The 9085-nt window shown below is 40.6% G+C and overlaps 1 long non-coding RNA gene across 1 annotated transcript; it reads left to right on the top strand.

Annotated features, from left to right (window-relative positions):
• Positions 1-436: 436 nt before the first annotated feature.
• Positions 437-7662, top strand: LOC143443428 (uncharacterized). Its single transcript, XR_013112385.1, has 3 exons — positions 437-593; positions 5348-5392; positions 7411-7662. It is a non-coding gene; the product is annotated as an uncharacterized LOC143443428 (long non-coding RNA).
• The last annotated feature ends 1423 nt before the right edge of the window (positions 7663-9085 follow it).

The following is a 9085-nucleotide window of genomic DNA, read 5'->3' as shown; positions in this document are numbered from 1 at the left end:
AGAGGAATCGTGAAGAAACACTCTTTCAGATCAATCACTATTATGAGCCATTCCTTAGGCAACAAGGAAGGCAATAGGATACCAGGCTGCAAGGAACCCATAGGCTAAATAATCTTATTAATTGCTCTGAGATTTGTCAACATTGTCCATTTGCCAGATTTCTTTTTAATGACAAATACTTGTTGGGAGCAACAGTGAGCATGTCAACATTCACCATTCCAAGATGGCATGGGCATCTTGTCCTCCCACAAGTAAACAATGGACGGCACAGGTGCAAAAGTCAAAAAGCACGCCAAAAGTCACTGCCCATCCTGGGGTGTATTATGGGTAATGAGTGAACAGCCAATCAGAAGTGAACACGTCACTCTAGGGTGTATTTAAGCAGTGCCTTTTCCAGTCTTTCCGCTTCTGCTGTTACAAGAAGTAAAGCCTTGTTTGTAGTAACCACCTAAAAACTGCCTCACGTGTCTCTCTTCGCGGGCGGAGGGGACACAGAGGGGCTCAGAACATCTGTCACTGAAAACCCGGGAATTTCAAGGTGCTGCGAAAGACCCCCCAAGTTTTGGGGCGGGTTAAAAGACTACAGGATCAAGGTACGTCTCTGAGAGGTATGCTTGGAGTGGAAGCTTTTGTTGTGAGCAGATATTCACCCATTGCCGCTGCAGCAATAGCTAGCCTCTTGTTTGCATTGCCTTTGCTTTCAGCTATTAGGGCAAGTCAAGAGGTTGCAAGAGAGGTCCACTCCAGGCTATCAGAACCAGAGGGTGTTAGCCGGCAGCAGGCCAAAGAGCCTGGAGATCAGGCCAAAGGGCCTGGGGATCAGGCCAAAGAGCCTGGAGAAACAAGGCCAAAGAGCCTGGGGAAACAGAGTACTCAAAAGGAACAAGGGCTACTGCAGAGCTCATTAAGCTTATGGACCCTCCACCGGTTGGGGGAGAGAGAGTGGAGGACAAAAGGACCCTCCTTTATGGCAGAATCTTTGGGGAACCAGAGCAAACAATGCCAGTGATAGAACAGATGATCTTTGAAAATGCCACAGCTGAATGCCATGCAGCCATTGTCCCTCATAGGAACAAGAGGCTACAAGATTGGCTGAGAGCCTGTTGTGGCCCGGGAAGGGGAGCTGTTTGTGCTTATTCCACAGGTGAAAACAATTGAATTTTGGTCCCTATGAGGCTGGTGCAGATTGTGAAGAATGAAGCTAGATTGCAAGATTCTGAGTCTCCTGATACTGATGTTTGATTTGGGGATAAGTATACCACTATGGGCCATAGTTAGATCTTGGCCTGTTCCCATGCCAGTACATTCAAATCCTGCAGTGCTGCCTTTGTTTACAGCTATTGAGTGTTACTTGGTTGCCCTGTCCTCAGGCACCCTCCAGCAGCCTGAGTTATATAATGCTACAAGTTTTCCATTAAATTTTACACTTTGTTTTGTGGCAGCAAAACATTACAGCATAAAGATAATCTACTTGGTGTTGATTTTAGAGAAAATAGATTGCTTACATCGTTAAAGATTGGTATTGTTTCTCAAAAATATTGTTATACTCTAATATTACAAAAGAGGCTTAAAAACATAGTTAAACTGCCAATATTCCATTGGCTACAGTTGGTAGTTCAACCGAGAGTTTGAAAATTTTTGATTTGCCTATGTTTATAGAGAAAAAAATACAACATGTGTCTTTTAAAGTTTACAGTTTAAATTTAAGGTTTAAAGTTAAAGTTAAAGTCAAAATCACACAGTTCTGGCCTAGCCAAGCCTCAGAGAACAGGCCTGAGGGAGGTTAAGTGCATTTACATTTGAATTAAGACAATACAGACTGAGCTGCAGCAGCTCAGGCGCTAAAAGCTCTTTTTTTCTGGGTCTTCACCACCAGATCCTAGAAATGTTCTTACCAGAATTCATCTTTTGTCTTCATTGTTTCTTGTGAGAGGAGGGATAAATCTAAGACCCAAAGACTTTACAACAGTCTGTGGGCTAAAAGTTTTGATTATGCTGGAGACATTAAAATTATGCCTACTTCCCTCCATGAGTATAACTGTACCTGCTGATAAAATACTGTTCAAATTGTTCTAATTCCTTTATATTCAAAGTTGTTAAAAATGAGATGCTTTGGATTCCTCTAATATATGTAACAATTATTAGAGAATAAGGTTGGCTTTTATCTGATATATTCATTGGACTAAAAAAGATTGGTTATTAAATTAATCCAAAATAAAGTTCAAATTTAAGATTTATACAGCCTAACTTGCCTACTCCAGCTGCCATTTTAATAAATGCTTATAGAATTTTATAGATATAAAAGATGTTTTTATACCATCCCTTTACATTTCTGGTAAAGGTGAGAGATTTACAGTTTACAGTCAGTAAATTTATTCATAATTTTTAAGAGCCCATAAAGTGATATTTGTTAGAAATAATTGTTTCAAAAAATGGTTAATTGTTTTACATTTTATATATATAAATATTGTTGTTGCTTTAATACAAAAAAATTAAGAGGTTAAATCTTTTAGTGTATATTAATTATTCATTGTGTGATACTTTATTAGTGGATTTCTCTAAAGAAGTTTTCTACAAGCCATTGCTCCAATATAACGAGCTTTAAAAAATTTTTTTAGACTACTTGTTGCTCCAGAAAGGATTCAAAGGCAGTGTCTTTTCAATATTTGAGACAAGTTGGGGCTAGAGAGATGGCTCGGCTGTTAAAGGCTAGACTTGTAATTTAAAATATAAAAACTGAACTCCCAGCAACCACATGGTGGCTCACAACCATTTGTGGTGGGGATCTAATGCCATCTTCTGGCTTGTGAGTGTACATGCAAAAAGAAAATGGTTTACTTTTAATCTTGATTTGCTCTTAGTGATTTTTAAAAGTTGTTTAGAGATATTAATTGGCTAAAACCTCACCTTAAGCTTACCATAGGAGGATTTAAACCTCTGTTTGATATTTTCAAAGGGATGCAAGTCCTTATTCCCCTTTAGATAGCTTTGCTGAAAATAAAGTAAGCTGTTAGTTATCAACAGATAAATTATATGGACTATGATAAATTGTTGGCTGTTTTTGTTGTTACTACTCATATTTCCACAGCAGCCCTTTTATAAAAGAAACCATTAATGTGGATTTATACAAGATTATATGATAAAATCCTAAAAACATTTTGAATAAAAGGTTTATTCCTTTATTCCAAATAACAATTAAATTGGTTATTGAATTATTAAATTTGGCCTATTACATGACAAACATTTTAGACAAATTTGACAATCATATGTTACAGTTTTTCTCTATACATGCTTTTATATTTTCTAAAATTTACTATGCATACAGACCATAGAAAAGATGTTTGCTATATTTACTATATTTACAGATGCCTCATCTATTGAGAAGACAGTATATGTAATTAAATCATGTGTATTTTCTTGAGTTTACCCTGCTTCAACACAATTAAATTATGTGTTGTAGCCACTGTTTAGAATGTTAAAAAGGGGTGTATCTGCCTTTGTCTTGTTGAATGGTATATTTTATGAAGTGCAAAATGTTTCAGCTACACGATCTAATATCTCTAGCCATTTGAATAACATTAAAATTAATAAGGTGTTTAGGAATGCATCTGCACAACTGGTGTCGGTGTGTGTGGACCCCCCATTTTTCTTTATGTTATCCAACTTTCAAAATAATTCTGATATCTTGGATTGTAAGAATGTTACATGCCTTTTGGCACAATGCTGGAATGGATCGCTAGACCTAGCCTTGGTTGTGCACGTGCCTACCTTTGTGCCCATCCCAGTAGAAGCTGATCCTGAAACTTTCCCTACTACATCATTATTGAGACACAAAAGAGAATTTGGCATTACTACAGCCATTGTCGCTGCTATTGCCATCTCTGCAGCTGTGACAGCCAACACAGGCATGGTTAATCAAGTTACAGCAACTACTGTTGTTAATTGAAACTCAGAAAAGACTTCTGAGGCTTTGACCATTCTACAGAAAGTGGATGCATATCAGGCATCCTGTTGGTCAATCAGAGAGTTGATATGCTCCAAGCCCATGTGGAGCAGCTCACGGATGTGGTTCAAATGAGCTGCGTGTCAGCAACCCCACATCTAGGTATTTCACCTCTGAGATTTGTGAATGATACAGTTGTTCAAAGCCATAATCTTTCTGCTTATTTAAAAGGGAATTGGACTGGGGAGTTGGACCAGGTGCAACAGCAATTGCAGATCCGGATCTTGAGCCTTGATGGAGTGCAGATGAACCCTGTTTCCCTTGGCGATTTTACTTCTTGGCCTACCTCTGCTTTTTCCTTCTTTCTTTCTTTCTTAAAGGGTGAGGATAGGCCTGTTTGGTACAGCCCTATGTTGTGGATTAGTGTTCATGATGGTTGGTCTGTAAGCTCAGAGCCCAACAAAAACGTGACAAGGTCGCTATCGCCCAAGCACTTGCAGCCTTGAGCAAGCATCTCCCCCTGAAATTTGGCTATCTAGGCTAAGAAAGTAGCCGATGACTGAGACCCTCAGTCAATGCACCCCAAGGGTTCAGCCCATTGCACTGGGTCGATGAGAGGTCTAAGTCCAGCCAGCCCTTGCCTGAATAACTGTGGTACCTGAATATCTAGAGGTGTTTTGTTTTCGAGTGGGTACTCAACAGGGAATGTTCCACGAGTGTGGATAGATTTCCCGAAAGTATGCCTGATTACACAAAGGTTTGATGCCAAGAAACCTCCCCTGGTTGCGCCCCAGGGTGGAGGCTCCCTTTCCCTGTCAAAAGGCATCGAGATGGGTATGGAAAGTGAACCCATTACAATATCTCATTTTGCACAGGGGATCAGGCCTCTGCTTTCCCTCACTGAGTTGGTGCCATGCTTGATAGGCAATATGCTGTTCCATCTTAAATATATAGATAGGGGGAGATGTTGGGAGCCACAGTGAGCATGACAACATTCACCATTCCAAGATGGCGTGGACATCTTGTCCTCCCACAAGTAAACAACGGACTGCGCAGGTGCAAAAGGCAAAAAGCATGCCAAAAGTCACTGCCCATCCTGGGGCGTATTATGGGTAATGAGTGAACAGCCAATCATAAATGAACACGTCACTCTAGGGTGTATTTAAGCAGTGCCTTTTCCAGTCTTTCCGTCTTTTCGCTTCTGCTGTTACAAGAATAAAGCCTCGTTGTAGTAACTACCCGAACACTGCCTCACGTGTCTCTCTTCGCTGGCGGAGGGGACACAGAAGGGGCTCGGAACAAATATTGGAGAATTCCAAGAACTGGTTGACTCTTGTATGTGCTGAGCCTCCAGCTGTTCCTGGACTAGCTGTTCTAATACCTGTAATTTTTCTTTTGTCATAGACCACTGCTCAATCCAAATGGGTTGATCAATCAATGACCTTAATGGTAAGTCTGTTGGTGTCTTGGCAGCAATGCCTCCTTGGGGTAGAGCTAAATTGTTGGCCTCTGCCATATCTTGTTTATAGACAGCTTGGACAATCTGTGACTGCCTTTGATAATGTTTCCTAACTACTTTTAAATTTTTATTAGGAACCTGATGGGTTTCATGACTAGACACTGACACTGAGGGGATATTAATTTGGGTTTTCCACTGTTGTAATAGATCTCTTCCCCATAAGTTAATAGCTATATCAGCCACATATGGCCTCATTTTTCCTACCTGAGCTTCTGGTCCTAAACATTTAAGCCATCTGGTGCTTTGTTTTATTTTGGATAAAGTCCCAAGACCTTGAAACTGGATGTTTACTTCTTGAAGTGGCCAACTTTCAGGCCAAGAATTTGGAGAGATAATGGTGACATCAGCTCCAGTGTCAAGCATCCCTTCAATCTCAGTATTATTCACTAATATTCTTAGCTTTGGTCTTTGATACTCTATAGAAATTTGCCAAAATATTTGCTTTTGGCTCCCTGTGAGGCCTTCTGAATTACTTATAAAACTTTTCTCAGCCTTATCTGGTCTCAGAACATCGGTTTTTGAAGCAGTGACATTTAATTGTCCTGAGGAAGAGAACTCTCCCTGCCTGGCATTGGGGCCTGCGAGAGGCCCCCCTGGAAGTATTTTGGCAGGGTATTGCTCCATTTGTCTGTTGTTGCTCTACATTCCCTAGTCAGATGTCAGCCTTTGCCACATCTTTGACATATTCCAAAAGGCCTAGACCCCCATTTTGTATTACTTTGGTTTTTCCTGCAGTCATTTCTGAGATGACCCCATTTACCATAATTAAAACATTTTAAATCTTGGGTCATCTCTAGATGTCTAGTGGCACCTTTTCCTATTACCATCATATCAGCTGAGCAAGATCCAACATCAGCTGTGTATCTAATCCATTCATTTATTGATGCTGACCTTGCCCTGAGTGGTCTGATTACTTCCTTGCATTCAGCAGTTGCATTTTCAAAGGTTAAAGACTCAATTATTGCCTTTCTTGCTACTGAATCTGATACACTCCTTTTGACAGCTGAGGTTAGCCCTCGTAAAAAGTCAGGGAAGGTTTCTTTTGGAACTTGTATGACTTGAGTAAATGGTTCAAGTCTCTTCCCAGATTCTGCAACTTTGTCCCAGGCCTTTAAGGCTGACAATCTACACAATGCCAGAGTTTCTTCATCATGTAGAGCCTGCACCTCTATTTCAGCAAAGCAACCTTCACCAAGCAGTTGGTCTATGGAAATCTCTCTTCCCCTTGCTCTATTTTGTCGTGCTATCTCCCTCACCTCATCTCTCCACCATGCAACCAATTGTAAATTTGCGGCAGGTTCTAGTATTGCTCTTGCCATATCTTTTCAGTCTTGGGGGATTATTCTATTTTTAATAGCTTAAGAAGTCAGAATTTGTTTTACAAATGGTGAGTGCATTCCAAAATTAGTGACACTTTCCTTAAATTTTCTCAGATATAACACATCCATGAGTTGCCATTCAAATTCCTCATAACCCTGTGGATAAACAATATCTGGAGGTCTTTGTTGTTTATTAACTGGATAGACTAAAGTGTGTTTCCTAATAACCCTTGATTGATTTTCTCTAGTTTCTTCTGTCTCTACCTGAGTATTTTTCTTAACTGAAATTTTAAATTCCTCCCTTAAGGTTTGTGTCCACGCTTCATAGCTCTCCTTTTGTTGCTCTTCCTGTTCCCTGAGTTTCTATAGTCTCTGTTCAAGGTTCTGCCTCAATATTTTGAATTTTTCTTATATTGTAACTCTGATAGTTTGCTGTCAATTTTATTTAGATTGCTTAATTTTACAAGGTTATTCTCCAAGTCTTGCTTCCATTCCTCATTATTTTCTCTCTGCTGCTCAGTCTGATCTGTGAGCTGCTGCATCCTCTGTTCTATCATCTTTTCAAGCTCCTGTCTCCCACCTTCATTTTCATCTTTCTGTCTCTTATTCTGATCTATAATTTCTTGTAGGAAGCCGCGGTCAGCAGTTATACGTTCGCCATTCCAAGATGGCGCAGACATCGTGTCCTCTCCACTGGTAAACAATTAACTGCACAGCTGCAAAGGCAGAAAGCGCACCAAAGTCTCTGGCCAATCCCGAGGCATAATATTGGGTGATGAGTGAACAGCCAATCAGAAGTGAATACGTCACTCTAGGGTGTATTTAAGCTGTGCCTCTTCCTGTCTTTGGCCCTTCCGCGTTTTTCAAGTCTGTGATACAGAGTAAAGCCTCACTGTGGTGATACCCGAATTCCGTCTCTCGTGTCCTTGTTCGCGGGCAAAAGGGGACGCGGGAGGGGCGCGCAACAATTTCTTGTGTCTTCAATTCTACTGTTTCCTCTAAGCTTTGTTGCCAGATCATAAGCTTCTCTTTCTGATGTTCATGCTGCTCTATAATTTCCTGTATCTTTTGTTCTAAGCCCTGCTTCCATAATCTTAACTTCTCTTTATGTTGTACTTGTAATATTGCAGCATCTGCCTTATTTTGATTTACTAACTTTAGTAAATTATCTTCTAGACTTTGTTTCCAAATTTTATCTCTATCTCTTGCTGTTGCTTATTTTGAACAATAAAATCCTGTACCTTTAGTTCTAGTGTTACTTGTAATCTCTTTTCCAAGGCAAGGAATGTTTTGTCTAGGGCCCTGTCTTTTGAGAAAACATAGTAAATCAAGAGAATAAATATTACAATGCCAATAAATGATAATGTGTCTATTTTCTCTAAGTTGATTCCTGTCAAACCACTCAAAATATCATCACATAAAGCCCTAAAGATATCCATTGTCTTTGTCATCTTTAAGTATCAAAAGTTTATGTGTCTTTTTTATATCAAAGAATTACTTGGTCCGGAGCCCTCAGTTCACTGTTTCTGCCTGAAAACGATCTCACAGGCAGTTGTGTTTTAGGATCACCTGTCCCTCCTTGCAGTTTTTACAGGGCACTGAGCAAGCCCAACTGCAGGCTGAGTGCTGCTCCTTTCCCTGGCAGTAGCTCTCTGTCTGGGGGTTGGAGGAGGAAGCCTCTCTGCAATTTGTTGTAGGCCCTCAGACCCACTCAGCATTCAATTCATGCTGGTGCAGCCTAGAAGGCCGCCTGAGCTGTATTCAGAGGTTGGGGCGGGGGTTGGGGGGGCCAATGAACTTTTATCTGAGGTTAGTTGAGTCCTAAGTAATAAGTTGGGCGCAAACAAGTCCAGTCAAGGAAAACACAACTCAATATTTAGAATTATAAACCACAAGCCTAGATTGGGCAGATTTACCATTGCACTACTCTATTCCCCAGCTATGAGATCCCTTACAACTTGCTGTTTTTCTAGGACACATTTTCTTTTCCTCAGTTTTCCTTCCACCTCCAGCTCCTCTGGCTCCTCCATAGCCTCTGTAGCCTCTCTCCAGCCCACTTCCTCTTCTGACTCCTCCTCTTCTGACTCCTCCCCTAAGCCTTTTTCTTCACCTCCCCTTCTACTGCCCAATCACTGGCTCTAGCTTTTATTTTACAAATACAATTGGACAGAAGGTTCACAAGATTCACTCCTTCTCCACAGCCCATCCCAGGAGTGAAACTACCATCAAAACAGGAGGCTGGGGCTATCCACAACAACTTCCAGACCATATTAGGACTAAACTGTCCCTCTGTCTGTCTTTGTG

This window comes from Arvicanthis niloticus, chromosome 9 (assembly GCF_011762505.2).
Source record: "Arvicanthis niloticus isolate mArvNil1 chromosome 9, mArvNil1.pat.X, whole genome shotgun sequence".
NCBI lineage: Eukaryota > Metazoa > Chordata > Mammalia > Rodentia > Muridae > Arvicanthis > Arvicanthis niloticus.
Note: the sequence above shows the minus strand (reverse complement) of the source record. Positions and strands in the feature narration are given on the sequence as shown.